Source organism: Octopus sinensis, linkage group LG8 (assembly GCF_006345805.1).
Source record: "Octopus sinensis linkage group LG8, ASM634580v1, whole genome shotgun sequence".
NCBI lineage: Eukaryota > Metazoa > Mollusca > Cephalopoda > Octopoda > Octopodidae > Octopus > Octopus sinensis.
In genome coordinates this window covers 90,218,231-90,238,859 of record NC_043004.1, presented here as the reverse complement: position 1 = coordinate 90,238,859, position 20,629 = coordinate 90,218,231, and the positions used below count along the sequence as shown (strand labels likewise).

At 36.9% G+C, this 20,629-nt stretch overlaps 1 protein-coding gene across 1 annotated transcript in view; it reads left to right on the top strand.

Annotated features, from left to right (window-relative positions):
• Window positions 1-20,629, top strand: part of LOC115214873 (membrane progestin receptor beta-like) — an 88,965-nt gene that overhangs the window by 23,704 nt on the left and 44,632 nt on the right. The window contains exon 2 of the mRNA XM_029783904.2: window positions 8,878-8,966. The gene's annotated coding sequence lies outside the window, so the exon portion shown is untranslated. The remainder of the gene's footprint in view (window positions 1-8,877; window positions 8,967-20,629) is intronic.

Sequence of the window (20,629 nt, the reverse complement as noted above, 5' to 3'; positions counted from 1 at the left end):
GTGTTTTCTACTATAGCCTCAGGCCAACCAAAGCCTTATGAGATGAGTGGATTTGGAAGACAGAAACTGAAAGAAGCCTATCATATATGTGTGTGTGTGTGTGTTTGTGTGTGTGCGTGTGTGTGTGTGTGTGTGTGTGTGTGTGTGTGTGTGTGTGTGTGTGTTTCTCCCCCACCATCGCTTAACAACCAATGTCGGTGTGTTTACTTCCCCCGCAACGTAGCGGTTTGGCCAAAGAGACTGATAGAATAAGTACTAGGCTTATAGAGAATAAGTCCTGGGGTTGATTATTTCAACTAAAGGCGGTGCTCCAGATTGGCCACAATCAAATGAATGGAACAAGTAAAAGAATAAAAGAATATATATATATATATATATATATATATAATATATATATATATATATATATAATATATATATATATATATATATTTACATTTACAATTCAGGTTGCAGCTCTTATTAGTAATAACATTAAACTCCCACCACTGTGTCATGCCAAAGGGTTCTGTGTGACCTGAGAAGGGCTATAATGCACTATAAACATCAATAAGAAGAGAGAAATACATGAGCACGAACACGGCATTCTTTGATTACCTCTGTTACATATATTTCAGTATTTGGTAATTAATGCTGTCACACTATAACTGCAGTGCATAAATACAACTCAAATTGCATCTATGGATTGCATTTATATGTAGTGTGACATCATTAATTAATTACCTATTATTGAAACAGGTGTAGAGAATCCTGCAAGCATGATACAAATTCGATCCACCATAGCGAAATTTAAATCAACACAGCTACAGAACTTTTCCCACAGCGGAACAATGGTTTTTCTCTCACAGCAGTTTTTACATTTTCCAGATGCCTTTAGCTAGGCCAAAATAATGTCTTCACCACTTGACCCTTTCTAACCTCTTCTACTTCACCAAAAGCTAGAATAGATAACAAGACCACCAACTAAACCTATTGTTCTCAACGATATGTCTATCCTTCTGGATCTTAATATAAGCAAGCACATCCCAAGCAAAAATCAGTTAATCACCAGCCGGGTGACGACATGGCAGTTAGTCACCACTCGGTGACAACTCAGGGAGAACGTAGTCTGGCTGACCAGCTACAATCTTGGCCAGAGAGAGAAATGAAGTATACTGTCAGACAACACCCAACACTTCTCTTTAGCTCTAATTCTGTCCCTTACAACATCATTCTATCTCTCTTTGTAATTACTACTATCTATTCGTATATGTAAAACTATGGCATGAAAAGAACCAAACTTTGCATGCTTTTGGATGTATCAACCTGCCCGTCAAGGCTAGGTATTTGTAACGTAACAGTAACTAAATTAATTTCTTAAAACTTTATGCACTTTGATCTTTCACATGATCTTCATCAATGCCTCCACCAAGTTTGGAGATGGTCTAACGAATGGGACCTGTGTCTGAACGTGTCAAAGTGCTGTCATCTGCCTGTTGGCTCTTCTCCTGCAACTCAACTTGATTTTGAGCCGGGTTGTCTACTGCTGGAGAGGACCGACCAGGTAAAGGACCTGGATATCTTGGTGGATTCTTCCTTTTCGCCTTTAGCCCAGTGCATCCATACTGCCACCAAAGCATGCGGAGTTCTGTTTTTGATTCGACGGTCATTCGGAATGTTCATAGCAGCCATATTCCTACCGCTCTATGTCATGCTGGTGAGACCCATATTGGAGTACGGGATTCAAGCCTCTTCTCCTTATCTCCTCAAAGAAATACATCATCTCGAAAGAGTCCAGAAGCTGGCTACCCGCATGGTTCTTGGTCTCAAGCATTTGTCTTATGAAGAAAGGCTGAAGACACTCGACCTTTATTCTCTAGAAAAACGCCGCTGCCGTGGTGATCTCATTCTCGCTCACAACATCATAAGCGGAAAGTGTAACCTCTCAAAAGAGCTGTTCTTCACTCCTGCTCCAGAGCGTTGGCTGCGGGGTCACTCCGAAAAGCTCTATCTGCGACGATTTCATCTCAATTGAAGGAGAGGGGCTTTCTCCATCCGGGTTGCGGATCCGTGGAATAAGCTGCCGGACGAGATAGTGAAGATGCCAACGACCGCTCGGTTCAAGGTCTCTCTTGACCAGAAATGGCCTGAACTCTTTGCATGAACACCCTCCCTGTACATAACTCCATGTCCCCCTACATGGCCTTGCTTTTTGCTTTTTGAGCCCAAAAATTAACTTAACTTAACTTAATATCTTATAGGATGCAATCATGACAACTAACTTTTTATCGTTGCATCTGCTGACTTCAACATCAACATACTATTGTTTACTAACAAAACAATTACGGCCGTTACACATGTAATAGACATAATAAAGGAATACCAAGTTCATGCTCATGTTTTATCTCTCATTATATATATATATATATATATACTAGCAGTATCGCCCGGCGTTGCTTGGGTTGTAAGGGAAATAACTATATAAGCATTTTTAGAGAGTTATAGCCGAAAAATAGCAAAAAAATGCATTAAAAATTGAAAAAAAATTAAGGTAAATTTTTTTTTTAAATCGTTGACATATCGTAGATATTTTTAGAGAGTTACTTCCCTTATATAAAAGCGGAAAAAATGCATTAAAATGGAAAAATATGATGGTAAATTTTTTTAAAATCGTAGACTCATCGTAGACGCACGCTAATACCCAGAAGGGCTCGATATGAATCACGACTATAAGATACCCGCTTTTGGTTAAAATGCACCGCAAAATGTGGGAGTAGTTACGAATCTAAATCGAACGGGACAGACACACAACTTCACTCTTATATAAAGATGTTTTTTTTTTCAGTCATAGAGTTAGATTTATGAAGGTCTTCAGTAGAAAATCCTTCGAATTCTGACTCGCTGCTTGATATAATGAAATTCGTATTGTCAGAATTACAAATTTTGAAAACACAATAGGAACAAATTTTGGAAAAAAATCTCCCATAATTCACGGAATTAAAATTACACTTTGATTTTTGTACAAAACTGTATTTGAAGTGTTTACGAAGTATAATACGTGTTTTCACGAATGTACTAAAGAGATTTTCTCTGATATTCTCATTTAAATATGAATAGGTAAATTCGGGCGGTTTGGTAACGAAAGGGTTTATATAAGTGTCGTCTGTTTATACATAAACACTGTTTCATACTGTCGCTAATTTACTCTCTTCCAAGAACATTTTCACTCACTCTTATCTGTTAGCTTCCCATACATTTTACTCATGTATCTATCAGCATGATAGAGAGAAACAAATATTACATCTAGTTTCACTTTATTCGTTGCACACTGTGTGTGTGCGTTTGCGTGTGGTGTAAACCAGACTAAGAAAAGCATTTGACACACACACCAGAATGTGAGTTTTCTGTAAATTTTGCTTAATTGGAGTTTAAATTTTAAAAACTGGACCTGGCATGACGCGATGCGTTGTACTCTTAAAAATGCTAGGTAAATTGTAATTGAAGAAATCCTATATTGTAGATTTGTATAACTCCCAAAGGGAGGCAGATAAAATCTGCCTTTTATAATAAGAGATATATATATATATAAAATATATATAAAAATACAAAATGGGACAAGAACGCAAAACATCCAAATAGACAATACAAAAAATGGATGGGTCATTCGAAGCCTCTAATCTTCAGTCAAGAACCGGATCATCCTCGCAATTGCAGCTGATTAATCTTGATATATATATATATATATATCAGGTCATTAAGAATAAAATGTTTGATTTTCTTATGCACTAAGTTTGACAGTCATTGACTCTAATGTTTTATCCTCTGTTTTACAACATTGAAGAGTCACATCATCACTTTTCAAAATGCAATTCATGATGTCTGATTATATTGTGAGCTTTCTCTTATCAATTAATTTTTGTGAACCCATGGATAGAGCAAAAATTCATGTTGTTTATTAATATGAATTCCGTTGTGGAACCAAAGTGTCCCACACAACTCGAAACATCAGTGAAGAAGTTTGGTAAAAATGTGGTGAATCAATGGTTTGAGAAGTTCTGACTGGTAGACCGAATGGTAAACCTGAGACCAAGGTAGATAATGATGAGCTGGAAACTGTAGTGGAGGCAGGTACATCTCAAACTATGCATGAGTTAGGATCAAAGTTTGATTTTTTGATTTCAATGGTATTGGACCATCCGAAACAAATCGACAAGGTAAAGGAGCTGAACAAGTGGGTACCACACAAACTGAATGAGCATCAAATGACATGTCATCTTGAAACTTGCTATTCTTTGCTGTCATTGCATAAAAGCAAACCATTTTTGCATCGTATTGTTATGTTTGATGAAAAATGAATTCTTTTCAACACCTGCAAGCATTCTGCACAGTGGCAGGAGTGGCTGTGTGGTAAGTAGCTTGCTAACCAACTACATGGTTCCGGGTTCAGTCCCACTGCATGGCATCTTGGGCAAGTGTCTTCTGCTATAGCCTCGGGCCGACCAATGCCTTGTGAGTGGATTTGGTAGACGGAAATTGAAAGAAGCTTGTCGTATATATGTATATATATATATGTGTGTGTATGTTTTTGTCCCCCTAGCATTGCTTGACAACCGATGCTGGTGTGTTTACGTCCCCATCACTTAGTTGTTCGGCAAAAGAGACTGATAGAATAAGTACTGGGCTTACAAAGAATAAGTCCCGGGGTCGATTTGCTCGACTAAAGGCGGTGCTCCAGCATGGTCGCAGTCAAATGACTGAAACAAGTAAAAGAGTAAAGAGAGTGGTTGGATAGAGATGAAATGCCAAAACACAATCCAAAAAAGAATATTCACCAAAAAATTCTAATGGTGTCTGTTTGGTAGTCCAGCACTGGTGTCATCCATTACAGCTTCATGAGACCTGGAAAGTCAATTACAGTAGATGTATACATCAATCAACTGGATGAAATGATGAGTAAACTTGCAATTAAACAACAGGGATTGGTCAATAGAGACTGGCTAATTCTCTTGCAAGACAATGCTTGACAATCTGTTGCGCAAAGAATGTTACTCATGTTACAGGAACTGAACTTGGAAGTACTCTGTCATCCACCATATTCACCAGATCATGTACTAATTTTTTCCAGGTATTAGACAAATTTTTGCAAGGTAAAACTTAAAATCTGAAGAAGATGTAAAAATAGCCTTTTGTGATTTCATCACCTCTTGCTCCCCAGAATCCTTTGCTGCCAGCATAAATAAGCTACCGATAAAATGGCAAAACTGTGCTGATAATTTAGGTGCATACTTTGATTAACTGTATTGCTTTTTGTTGAGATAAAGTAAAATAAACTTTCAGTTCAAAATTGGACATTTCATTCTTCATGACCTGATTATATATATATATATATATACATAGTAAATTGTGAATTTTATTTTTTAAAGCCATACCAGAAAGTGAAGAGAATGCAAGTGAATAGCAGCAAGTGTCTTAAAAATTATCCTGGCACATAAAAGTACCCACTGTTTGGCATTAGGAAGGGCATCCAGCCATAGAAACCATGCCAAATCAGAAAGGAGTCTAGTGCAGCCTTCCAGCTTGACAGCCCTGGTCAAACCATTCAACCTATGCCACCATGACAACAGTCATTAAATGATGATAATGATGATGATGATGATGATATATATATATATTATATATATATATATATATATGATGATATATATATTATATATATATATATATGATGATGATGATATATATATATATATATATATGATGATATATATATATATATATATATGGTGATATATATATATATATATATATATATGATGATATATATATATATATATCTTTCTCTAGATATATATAAGAAGGACAGCTGAGAAAGGAATAAATGATTAATCTTATGAAATTCTTTAGCTTACAGTTGTTTCTGCTATAACATATAGTGGACTCATAGTTGAGTGCCTGAATATCACCTTATGGCTTCATCGGAGCATTGAACACATGCACGCACGCATGCACACACACACACACACACACCATCAGAAGATGCTTTCTCATTGCTGATGTCATCCCCTATATAAGTATTAATGTAATTCTTTCCCAAATGAATTGCTCCAATGAAGCTATAAGATGCTATTCAGGCACTCAGCTGTATCTTATAGCAGAAACAGCTGTAAGCAGATGAAATTCTTAAGATAACCATTTCTTCCTTTGTCATCTCATCTTCTTATTACTGCTCTATACTTGGCTAACACTTTGTTTTGAAGTATAAGTATAGTGAGTTCTACACCAGGCTATTAGTCTAAGCAAAATATTAAAATATTATGTCTGTGTGTGTGAATATATATATACACACACACACAGATGCACACCCACCGACCCACACACACACTCAGGATACATTTGGTATTTGTAAACTAATTATTTAGCAGTCCACAAATGGGAGTCAACGTAAAAGTGCCAAATTATAACTTTATCTTTTAGACATATCTGCTGCATCAACATAGCAGGTTGCTGTCTGACACAGAAAATGAAAAAAGCATGGTGTGTTCATAGCTTTTGGCCACCAATTACAATGACTTGAAAATCGCTAGCTTCTTGTATGCAGTTAGGTCTTTCATATTCAGTGTCAAGAGTGGAGGCGCAATGGCCCAGTGGTTAGGGCAGCGGACTCGCGGTCATAGGATCGCGGTTTTGATCCCCGGACCGGACGTTGTGAGTGTTTATTGAGCGAAAACACCTAAAGCTCCACGAGGCTCCGGCAGGGGATGGTGGTGATCCCTGTTGTACTATTTCACCACAACTTTCTCTCACTCTTACTTCCTGTTTCTGTTGTACCTGTATTTCAAAGGGCCGGCCTTGTCACTCTCTGTGTTACGCTGAATATCCCCGAGAACTACGTTAAGGGTAGACGTGACTGTATTGTGCTCAGCCACTTGCACGTTAATTTCACGAGCAGGCTGTTCCGTTGATTCGGATCAACCGGAACCCTCGTCGTCGTAACCGACGGAGTGCTTCCTGTTCAGTGTCAAGAGCTGAAGGCTTCAGCAGGGACATGTCAATGAAAGGAAAGATTAAGAAACACTCTCAGCTGTCAGACATCATCAGAAACGTCAATTTTGGCCTGCAGATTCATGATATCATCAACGACAGTCTCAACAGGCCAATGAAGGCTGTCACCAAGCAGGAATCCAGTATCAGATTTCTGGTGAATGAAAACTTCAGTCATAAGCTTTATGTGATGAGCAGAGGATAGCTCTTGTCTGGCAAGACCTAGGAGGACTGTGTGATCATGTAACATAAAGCTTTCTAGCTTTGATCTGAGCTTTCTAGACTGCTGTGTTTGGTGTATTATTGAGGTATGACTGGTCAGCAGCCCCATGGTACCAAGGACTCATTGAAGGTTGCTGTTGTGGGTGTGTGTATGTGGTGGAGGGTGGCATGGGCAAGGTCTATCTGACCCTGGCATTCAGTTACAAGTCATGACTGCTTGGTTCAAAGTCTCTCTTGACCAGAAATGGCCTGAACTCTTTGCATGAACACCACCCTGTACATAACTCCATGTTCCCCTACATGGCCTTGCTTTTTGCTTTTTGAGCCAAAAAATTAACTCAACTTAACTTAACTTATTATTGGAGCTGGTTTTGTGGAAAAGCCTGTTTCACTGATGTTTTTATCTGAATATGTGTGCTATTTCTTTTTTTCTTTTTTTGTTTGCTTTTATGTGGAGGGTCTGTTTTGTTTTGTTTTTTCTTTATTTTTATTGCTTTGCTTTCAGTTGTGTGTGTGTGTGTGTGTTTGTGTGTATGAGAGAGAAAGCGAGAGAATTTTAAAACTTTGAGGAATATGAATTATTTATTTTTAACAGTGGAATTCAAAACAAATAAAGCTGTAAATAATAGTATGTACAATATTGGCTAAAAAAAACAAACTCCTTGAATGGAATAAGTCATCTTCACAGAAGATGTGGGTTTGAGTCCCAGAGATAATTTCCAAATTTTTCTTATCCAAGTGTTTTAAAAAAATTTTGTATACTACTTGCTATTATTTTATAGCTTTATCTACTTTAGTTTCACTGTTAAAAATTATATATATATATATCAAATAAAATCAAAAACAGAACACAAAGGATATTTTATTTGATATATACCCTCTCACCTCTGCCACTAGCTGGTGTATACAGGTGCTTACACTTATCAAGTATTCACCCTGAATTTACAGTACCTACTATATATATATATATACACACACACACACATACAGTCATAAATGGCAGAGAAACAGTTTGATGACATTTTATTTAACTATAAGAAAATTGTAATATCACAACAAATTGTTTCGTAACTTAAAAACATGGTAATCATTTAATCATTTCATAATAAATAAATTACTTACATTAATGCAAAATATCCTTCAAAATTATGCAGAATTTAAGCTATATCTTCAGACTATTTCTTTGCCATTCGTGATTTTTACACTCCTTATTGTTTCCTCTTGTTTTGGACTATATATTCTATATGTTTTGTAGGATGATACATCAAGGAGCTTTTTTATGGGTATTACCAGATCACTTGAATCCATATATTGTGACTTAAATTTACACACACACACACACCACACACACACACAGAGTCACACACACACACATATGTACACTCATACATATACATGCACATTTGTCTATCCATCTATCTCTCCCTCTCTCTCTGTTCTCTGTATATCTATCTATCTATCTCTCTATCTATCTATCTATCTATCTATCTATCTATCTATCTCTATCTATATATATATAATTATATATATATATATATATATTAATAATGTATATATATATATGTTTTTATCATGTACATAACTGTTGACTAGATTTTCTAATTCTCACATTTTACAATGTGTTCTTGGGAATAGGTACTCTTCAAAACAATACCCAGTTTCTTACCAATCCTATTACCATGAAGAGGGACAAGCCCCTAATTTCCAGCACGGTTGACTTCCAAGTACGTAGAATTTTTTCTTTTATCATTCTTTATTATTTACAAAAAGATCATTTTTAAAACACTTGATGCCATTTACTTGCACTCTCTTCATTTTCTGGAATGGCTTTAAAAAATAAAATTCACAATTTACCATTTTGAGGGCCACCAACTGTAGGTTAAAAAGAAAGACCTGCAGACTAATTAACTGAAATTGATGTCGTTTTGCCCTATGTCAGCCCCAATGCAGCAGATTTATAATCAAGGATGTCTCATATGTGACTTATTTTTTTGTTACTATTTTGTATTGCAATATTCATGTCCTTCTATCAAGATAGTAGGGTGTGTTTGAGGGAAATTTAGCTGTTATCTCTTGCAAATTGTTGAGAAACTCTGTAGAGGCATCTTCTTTATTAGTTTGTCACATACTTATTAATAATAAGTATGTGACGCAAACAAATTCTAAAACACAGTCTTTTGTGATTCTACAATGTTAATATTTGTTGACCCATTCTTCTTGGGATTCAAATGAGACAGTTTATTAAAATAAATATAGTGATGCTAAAACACACACAGACTTTGCTTTTTCCATACACTTACACACACACGCATATGCACCAAAGTTATCCTTCAGAGTAATATAGGCATCCTGCAAAGCAATGCACAGAAGTTCCTCTATTGACAACAATATCATACATAGATTAGCACTGGGCCTCCAGACCCCTAAACAATTGTCCAGCATGCCCATGCCATAAGAGAGCACTGAGATACAAATATATATATATATATATATATATATATATATATATATTATATGTATATATCCAGCTGTAGAAACTCTGCCAGATCAGATTGGAGTCTGGTTCGCCAGACCTCAGTCAAATCATCCAACCCATGCTAGCATGGAAAACAGGTGTTAAACGACGATGATGATGATGATATATATATATATGTAATGCATATGTATATATATATATGTATATATGTATATATATATATGTATATATGTATATTATATATATATATATAATATATATATAAAAGTATTAATTTATAAAAATATGGTAAAGTAAAAGAATTCACTTTACCACACACCGAACTTTTCAGAAATAGCAGCCAAAAATTTGGCTATTTCTTCAACTGCAAATAAAAGTCTCCAGACAATGCATACTCAGAAAAATAACTCACATAAGTATAAGGGAAAAACAATGAAAGATCACATCCATATACGATACCCGAGGACAGTCTGTTTCTGGATTTGTGGGTAAAACGCCACTTTTCCTTCATCAGCTCAGAGATTTCTTCTGATTTAGATTTGAAAATACTAAGAATCAAACATACCCGTCCGATATCTGTAACATCGGACAAACCATGCCAGACACCCAGTACTAGCGAATCCAAAAATACAAATGAGATCTATTATTCTCCCTGTCCACCCACGTGAGTCATAGAGCATTACATTTCTACAGAGGTAAAAACTGCAGTTCAAATTCTTGGAGAGAAAGCATTATATTGTTATCAAAAAAGGGGGTTGAATTAATTAATTGTTAATAAATTCGACCAAGCAGTATTCGGTATGTAAAGACCATTTACGGTATATTTGAAGTATTAATTTATAAAAATATGGTAAAGTACTGGGTGTCTGGCATGGTTTGTCCGATGTTACAGATATCGGACGGGTATGTTTGATTCTTAGTATTTTCAAATCTAAATCAGAAGAAATCTCTGAGCTGATGAAGGAAAAGTGGCGTTTTACCCACAAATCCAGAACAGACTGTCCTCGGGTATCGTATATGATGTGATCTTTCATTGTTTTTCCCTTATACCTATGTGAGTTATTTTTCTGAGTATGCATGTCTGGAGACTTTTATTTGCAGTTGAAGAAATAGCCAAATTTTTGGCTGCTATTTCTGAAAAGTTCGGTGTGTGGTAAAGTGATTCTTTTACTTTACCATATTTTTTAAATTAATACTTCAAATATACCGTAAATGGTCTTTACATACCGAATACTGCTTGGTCGAATTTATTAACAATTAATTAATTCGACCCCCTTTTTGATAACTATATATATATATATATATAATATGTGTGTGTGTGTGTGTGTGTGTGTATATATATATATATCCGCTCAGTTGAAGTCGACTTTTGGTTGCTTGTTGGATCAGTGTCCTCCAGTCAGTTCTATCCTGGACTGCTTCTTTCAGGTTGGCTATGTCCATTCTGGCATCACTCTTGATGGTGTCAAGCCAGCGGGTTCTTGGTCGGCTTCTTCCTCTCTTGCCACTGACCATTCCAAGCATGCTGTCCTTCTCCAGGGATTTTCTCCGCATAATATGACCGAAATATGCCAATCTATGCTAATGCAAAATGGGACAAGAATGCAAAACATCCGGACAGTTAGGTGATACAAAAATGGGACAACAAAACATCCAGATAGACAATACAAAGAAAACAAGGATGGGTCATTCGAAGTTTTCTTTCTTCAGTCAAGTACCAGATTATCTTCACAATTTTGGCTGATAATACTTGAGATTGCTCTAATCTAGCCAGCCCCAAGAAAAAACTAAGCTAAGAGCATTTAGATTCCTTGGAAGAAAGCAGCAATTGTATGCAATAACAAGGACGGGAAAAAACGGACAATGTTACACAAATACAATAAAAATAATAACAGGACATAACAACAGTATCTTTCGACTAAGGATGAGTTAAATTAAGCTGGCGTGAGCTTAGTCGAAAGACACCTGTTGTTATGTCCTGTTATTATTTTTATTCTAGTTGTGTAACATTGTCCTTTTTTTCTGTCCTTGTTTTTGTATACATTTGCTGCTTTCTTCCAAGGAATCTAATGCTCTTAGCTTAGTTTTTCCTTGGGGCTGGCCAGATTGGAGCAATCTCAAGTATAATCAGCCGAAATTGCGAAGATAATCTGGTACTTGACTGAGGAAAGAAAACTTTGAATGACCAGTCCTTGTTTTCTTTGTATCGTCTATCTGGATGTTTTGTTGTCCTTTTTGTATCACCTAACTGTCCGGATGTTTTGCGTTCTTGTCCCATTTTGTATTATATATATATATACATATATATATATATATATATATATATATATATATTATAATATATTATATATATATATACATATATATAATATATATGCATGTGTGTGTGTGTGTATAGCGGTGTACGTACACTTTGGTCTTTCTCTCTATATATCATCATCATTTAATGTCTGTTTATATATATATATATGTATGTATATAAAACTTATATAATACCTTTATAATTATGGCTAATTTGGTGGTTTCTCTGTAGAAACATGAAAACCTGATGAACAACTTTTAATTGATTTTCAAATCTAATTGGATTTTCATCAGAGGGTTCTACATCAGTTTGATCAATCCAGAGAAGCAAAAAGCCAGTCTGTTTATATACTCAACAATCACAGTAGCTATATGTATACATGTGTGTGTGTATATATATACATATGTATAAATGCAGATGCAGGCATGGCTGTGTGGTTAAAATATTTACTTCCCAACCACATAGTTTTTGGTTCAGTCCTACTGTCCTACTGTGTGGCACCTTTGGGCAAGTGTCTGCTATTATGGCCCTAGGCAGACCAAATCACTATGAGTGGATTTGTTAGACAGAAACTGAAAGAAAGCCTGTTATATATATGTATGTGGATGTGTGCCTGTTTATGTCTGTTTGTTTTGGACATTGCATGATAATTGTTAATGACTGTCCCTGTCTGAACAGGTGGTGTTGTTCATTTCCAATATTCTGCCAAAATTTGTCTCAGCATGAGAAAACATTACTTTGCTTGGAAACAGGTTAGGGTTCATGTCAGGAAGGGGATCCTACTGTTGAAAATCTACCTCAATAAATTCTATCTGAACTATGCAAGCATGGAAGCATGGACAATAAAACAATGATGATGATAACGATAAATATATATCATCATCATCGTTGTCGTCATCATTTAATGTCCAATCATCATCATCATCATTTAATGTCCACTCTCCATGTTGACATGAGTTAGATAGTTCGACTGGAGCTGATAATACAGAGGTGCAGATTGTCCTGAAAACCGGCTGGTGGAAGCTCTGCCTGGGGTTAAACAGTAGTAATGTTGAACAGCCATATTGATGTGGTGATAAACATTACTTCTCAGCATAGTTACAACTTTCATCTCTTATTAAGATTTTCTAACTAGCTACTTTGCTTGTTACACACACACAGATATATATATATAAGTTCAGCAACAATTTAGATTCAAATGAATATGGTACTTAATTTAGATGCACCAGAATTTTGTATGGTGTTATCCATAAAAATTTGCAGGGTGATTATAATCAAAAATAAGCAACAAGAATGACTCCAGTAATTTGGTACAATTGTTTCGCACTATAACATTTTATTAAAAGCTGTAAGTACTACAGCAGATTTAAGATGCTGAGTGCTCTTCAGCCAATTATATAGGTTTTCGAATAATATAAAAGCTTTCAAATCAAAATATAATTGGCTGAAGAGCACTCAGCATCTTAAATCTGCTGTAATAATTACAACATTTAATAAAATGATGTAGTGCGAAACAATTGTACCAAATTACCAGAATCATTCTTGTTGCTTATTTTTGATTATATATATATATATAATGTGCAGGTGGCACGTAAAAAACACCCACTACACTCACGGAGTGGTTGGCATTAGGAAGGGCATCCAGCCGTAGAAACACTGCCAGATCTGACTGGGCCTGACGAAGCCTTCCAGCTTCACAGACCCCAGTTGACCCGTCCAACCCATGCTAGCATGGAAAGCGGACGCTAAATGATGATGATGATGATGATGATATATATATATATATATATATATATATATATTACTTTCTGGAATCATTCATAAATTATGTTTTTTTCTTTCTTTCTCGTTGCCTTCCAACTAGTAAAATGTAATCTTTCCCATTCAAATAGACTGTATGCAGTGGCTCAACCTAAGATAGACTATACAATGTTGGTAGATTTGCTTCTTCTACCTTTCTTTTACTAAATGTACTTTGAGAATGTTTTCTTAGTGATGTTGTTTGAAATAGTTTGTATATAAGTATAGTTTATTATGAATTTTCTGGTCAGTTGATGTAAGACATTGTGCTACCATTTTTCTTATATGTATTGTGGCCTGATACATGATGTAGTTGGTTGTACACAGGTTATACAAGGGACATGACTCATTGCTAACATAAGTTGGACAGATCCTTACAAACCAAATCAGTTCTTAACTGGAGTTATTGATCAAAAGAGTGAATAAAAGAGAGTGGTGCCAGAAAAATCAGGAAGAGAGGAAGTAAATGAAAGGCAGTTATGGCAGCTATATGTTGTTTGCTGGTAAGGGAGTTGAATAGAAACACAGCATGAGCATGGGATGGAGAAAAAAAGGTGATGTATGTCAACAATGAGTAATTAGAGATGGAGTAGTGTGAGAGAGAGAAAATGTGCCAGTGCCATGTAAAAACTAAACAGAAAATTCATTTCAAACTATGCTTATAATAATAATAATAATAATGAAATTATTGTATACAGTGCTCAGGTGCGCCACAACTTGTCAGAAAGTGCATATAAAGTATATGCAGTAATGTACAAATGTCTGGAAAGTGTAAAATGTATGAGTCAGATACATGCTTGTGTGTGTATGGAGGGGAGGAAATCAGGTGTAGTGTTGGCAAATCTCAGGAAGCATGGAAGTTTTGAAGGATGCAGTGCTCCGACAACTAACAACTGATGCCGGCAGTTTGTTCCATGCTTCTGCAACTCTCAGCGTGAAAAAATGTTTCCTAAAGTCATGGGAGCTGTGCTGTTTTCTGACTTTGTAAATATGCCCACGGGTGTTAGACGGGTGGAGTTTGAAAAAGTGCTCAGAGTTATTGTTTGTAAGATGGTTGATAATTTTAAGGGTGTCTGCCAAGTCAGCTGCTAGATGTCGGAGTTTCAATGTGTCCATGCCCAGGGAAGTAAGGCATTCAGAATATGGCCAATGCCTGATGGAGGGTATTCTTTTGGTTGCACGTTGCTGAACTATTGTTGTTTGACTATTTCAAACAACATCACTTAGGAAACATTCTCAAAGTACATTTAGTAAAAGGAAGATAGAAGAAATAAGTCTACCAACATTTTATGGTCTATCTTAGGTATACTGTATATTGTAAAATGATGGATAGCAATAATAATGATAGTAGGAAAAACCCAGTAATAAATGTAATGTGAGTAACCTGGAAGAATAGGGGTGATGGCTAGCAGTACATAAGAGTGATGGTAGGGAATAGTGAATAGAAAGAATGACAATGCCAGCCCTCATTACACAGGTGTTGTGATGGAAGAGAGGTAGTACAAAAGGCAGTGAGTATGAACATATCTGATGTCATTCTTTGTAACACAGGCAGCGTGGTACAGTGACGAGAAGGTAATAAAAGAAGAAGGTGTAGGAGACTGAACAAGTGCATACTGGGTAAGAGACCTAAATGTGTGCCGGTGGCACATAAAAAGCACCATCCGATCGTGGCCGTTTGCCAGCCTCGTCTGGCACGTAAAAAGCACCCACTACACCCATGGAGTGGTTGGCGTTAGGAAGGGCATCCAGCTGTAGAAACACTGCCAGATCAGACTGGAGCCTGGTGCAGCCTTCTGGCTTCCCAGACCCCAGTTAAACTGTCCAACCCATGCTAGCATGGAAAGCGGATGTTAAACGATGATGATGATAATGATGATGATTGCACTACCCTGTCTCCATAGCTACCACCCTTTTAGTGTATTTTGCAATATTTGCATAGGTGGGTTGATTGACCTTCTCCAGCACATACCCCACCACTCATCATAGGTTTTGCCATCTCCGTTCTGAGATTCAACACCTTGGGATCGCTCCTTACCACTTCATACCATGCTTAGGTGTCCCTCTTCTACAGGTTCCGTCCACTATGAGTGCTCAGTACTGCTGTAAGCAACTGGCATTCTCTATTCAAATCAGAGACCCATTTTCTCTCATGCACACTACATCTGAAACCTCTTAAATGCAACTTTGGTCTTCTTCTCTCTGTTTCATATGTATGTATGTATGTATGTATGTATGTATGTATGTATGTAATGGGAACATTTACGAAAATAAACAAAAGACGAAGGCAGGTGGAGTACAAACAAACAAATGTATTTGTATGGCGCTCAGGAATAGAAAGAGAACAAGTATTTTACGTTTCGAGCCTACGCTCTTCGACAGAAAGATACACAGCAAAAAACAAGGAGAGAAACAAGGAGAGAACAAAAAGGTGTGTAGGAGCTAACGATCTATCGTGTGTGTGTGTGTGTGTGTATGAATGTATGTATGTTCGTACATACGTATGTATGTATCAATCATCATCATCATCATAAAGACTACTTTTCCATTCTTGCATGGGTCAGATGGGACCGTGTTGGAACAGATGCTCTTCCTGGCACTAACCTTCACCTCTTTCCAAGCAAGGTAGTGATCCTCCAGTTTATTGAACAACAAATCACTTGACATTGTTACATGGAGAACTGAAACAAATGACACTATCTGAATGTGCTTTTGCAGTTTCATAGATCACGCAAAATGTGTATCCATGGATGTGTGTATACATACATACACAGACAGACATATAGATACAGACATATGTATACATACATACACAGACAGACAGACAAATAGATAATGGTATCACACAAACTGGCACCTGTGACAGTGACATGTAAAAGCACCCATTACACTTGGAGTGGTTGGCACTCTGATGATCTCCATGGCAGCCTTGCATGTATAATAATAGCAAAATTGTTTAGCCCTTATCAGTGGTTGGCATTAGGAAGGGCATCAAGCCAGAGAAAACCATACCAAATCCGACTGAAGTCTGGTGCAACCTTCCAGCATGCCAGCCTGGTCAAACCATCCAACACATGCCAGCATAGATAATGGACGTTAAATGATGATGATGATGATGATCATCATCATCATCATCGTTTAACGTCCGCTTTCCATGCTAGCATGGGTTGGACGATTTTGACTGAGGGCTGGCGAACCAGATGGCTGCACCAGGCTCCAATCTTGATCTGGCAGAGTTTCTACAGCTTGATGCCCTTCCTAACGCCAACCACTCTGAGAGTGTAGTGGGTGCTTTTTATGTGCCACCGGCACGATGTATATATATATATATATTGTATATACATTATAATGCATAATACATTATATATATATATATATATAAATGCAGGCATTGCTGTGTGGAAAGAATCTTGCTTCCCTTGCACATGGTTCCATGTTCAGTCTCACTGTGTGGAACTTTGGGCAAGTGGATTTGGTAGATGGAAACTAAACGAATAAAAGAAGCCCGTTGTATATAGATATATATATATATATAATATATATATATAATATATATATATATAGATATATATGTATGTATGTATATGTTTATATCTGTGTTGTGTGTTTTTCCCTCCATCACCACTTGACAACCAGTGTTGGTGTGTTTACATCTCTGTAACTTAGCGGTTTAGCAAAACAGACCAATAGAATAAATACTAGACTTTAAAAGATAAGTCCTGGGGGTCAATTTGTTCAACTAAAACCTTTTGAGGTGGTGCTCCAGTATGACCACAGTTAAATGACTGAAACAAGTAAAAAGAAAAGAATATATATATATATATATATATATATATATATATATATATATATATATATATATATATATATAAATAATTTACAAGATAAGGGCAGAAGAAAAATTCTAATGCCAAATATACCGAAACAAAAAATTGTCGATAACCATTATAATTTATGCATCTCGAAACAAACCTTTAGAAATCTCTAAAAAATTTGTTATTACCGTATTGGTCCAATTTTGGGGTTAATTCATAAGAAAATTTTCCCCTCTTCAGCGGCAAATACGCGAGATATAAGCGAAATAAATACTTATTCATACCCATGGAAAAAGCAAGCACCAAGTCCTGAGCAGACCTACCTACACATATAATGTATATGTACATATATATATATATATACTATGTATATATTTATATACATACATATATACATACACATATATAATGTATAAACAGATGTATGTGTGTAAATGTACATGCATCATTAAAAGGTTTTGTGTGCAATTATACTCCCATGGACTAATGTGTTCAATCATAATAGAAACATTGGTTGGTTACTTGTCCCCACAACAGTCTCACCATTACCTTAAAGCCTTACCATACTCTTTACCCTTAAAACCCAAACCTACACCTTAAACACTATCCTTAACTGAAATCATAACTTTGAATCCAAAATTTAACCTAGATTCCAATCTCTTACTTTTATTCATAAATCGTAATCAAATGTAATCCTAACTCTGTCTGCCGAAGCATGACCTTAAACGTGAAAGTCACTTGATATAAACCACCTCTGATGATCTCCATGGCAACCTTGCATATATAAAAATAGCAAAATTATTCAGCCCTTATCAGCTGCTGACCCACTAAAAAGGTTTACTATGGCCCTATTAAAATACTTATCACTCACACATGGAGTAGTGCTGTTGTTATTTATACACACAGCCATATCAGACCCACATTAAAGAACTGATCACATTGCTGAAGAAGTGTACCACAACGTGGTTAGGAAATGTCAAGAGAAGACAGAAAGCTGCCATGGGTCAAGTAGAAAAAGACAATGAAATTAATGAAAGCTAAAAGTAAATACACAGTTCGCAGACTAAAACGTAAGGCAGCAGAGTGAACATTAAAAGAGCCAAGACGCATAGACATGTCAGGAGTAAAGTTTATGAATTTCAGGGAGTGTGGAGTTTTTGAAGAATGCAGTTTTCTGAATGTTAACATAGGCGCAGGAGTGGCTGTGTGGTAAGTAGCTTGTTTACCAACCACATGGTTCCGGGTTCAGTCCCACTGTGTGGCACCTTGGGCAAGTGTCTTCTACTATAGCCTCGGGCCGACCAAAGCCTTGTGAGTGGATTTGGTAGATGGAAACTGAAAGAAGCCCGTCGTATATATGTATATATATATGCATGTGTGTGTGTTTGTGTGTCTGTGTTTGTCCCTCTAGCATTGCTTGACAACCGATGCTGGTGTGTTTATGTCCCCGTTACTTAGCGGTTCGGCAAAAGAGACCGATAGAATAAGTGCTGGGCTTACAAAAGAATAAGTCCCGGGGTCAAGTTGCTCGATTAAAGGTGGTGCTCCAGCATGGCTGCAGTCAAATGACTGAAACAAGTAAAAGAGTTAACAACAGATGTGGATAGTTTATTCCATGCTTCAACAATTTTGGGTATAAAGAAATGTTTCCGAAAGTTATGGATGTTGTGCTGATTTTTTATTTTATAAGTTAGGAAGGGCATCCATCTGTAGAAACCGAGGCAAATCAGATTGGAACTTGGTGCAGCTCTTTGGCTTGCCAGCTCTGGTCGAACCTTTCAACCCATGCCAGCATGGAAAACAGATGTTAAAGGATGATGATGATGATTAAGTGTGTCTATGAGTGATAGAGATTTTGAATTGAAAATGGTGGCCTATGTTGTTGCTAGAAAGAAGGTGGATAATCTTGTGGGCTCCTAACAAGTCAGCTGCTAGATGTTGGATCTTTAGTGGGTTGATACCCAGAGAAGAAATATGTTTAAGATATAGTAAGTGATTGACAAAGAGTTTTCTGTCTGGTTACAAACATCTTTGACTACAAGGGTCTAGGATGTTTATAACCAGACAAAAGCACTCTGCACAATTAATTTACATGGACCAGTACTACCATTACACACACACACACAAACACACAAGTATTGTAGACCCACATGCACTGCTTTGGCACATAAAATGCACCATCCGATTGTAGCCGTTGCCAGCCTCGTGTGGCTCCCGTGCCGGTGGCACGTAAAAGCACCCACTACACTCACGGAGTGGTTGGTGTTAGGAAGGACATCCAGCCGTAGAAACACTGCCAGATCAGACTGGGCCTGGTGCAGCCTCCTGGCTTCCCAGACCCCAGTTGAACCGTCCAACCCATGCTAGCATGGAAAGCGGACGTTAAACGATGATGATGATGATGATGTTTACTATTATACAAACATCCTTGACAACATAGGTATGAAACAATTTTACTGGAATGATTCCCTCAGAAATGCCCTACAATCACAAGCTCCCCAATACAATGTTTCTACTTGCTCTTTCTTTTCCTGACTCTAAAACAGCCTGTACCCTTGAACTGATGAGCTGTATCTTTACACACAAGCCTTATTCAACGTACTCATCTCACCTTCCCTCCCATCATGCCTACTGATAGATCTCTTCTCTTGCTCTTTACTCTTTACTCTTTTACTTGTTTCAGTCATTTGACTGCGGCCATGCTGGAGCACCGCCTTTGGTCGAGCAAATCGTCCCCAGGACTTATTCTTTGTAAGCCCAGTACTTATTCTATCGATCTCTTTTGCCGAACCGCTAAGTGTCGGGGATGTAAACACACCAGCACCGGTTGTCAAGCCATGCTAGAGGGACAAACACAGACACACAAACATATACACACACATACGTATATATATATATATATATATATATATATATATATATACATATATATATACGACAGGCTTCTTTCAGTTTCCGTCTACCAAATCCACTCACAAGGCTTTGGTCGGCCCG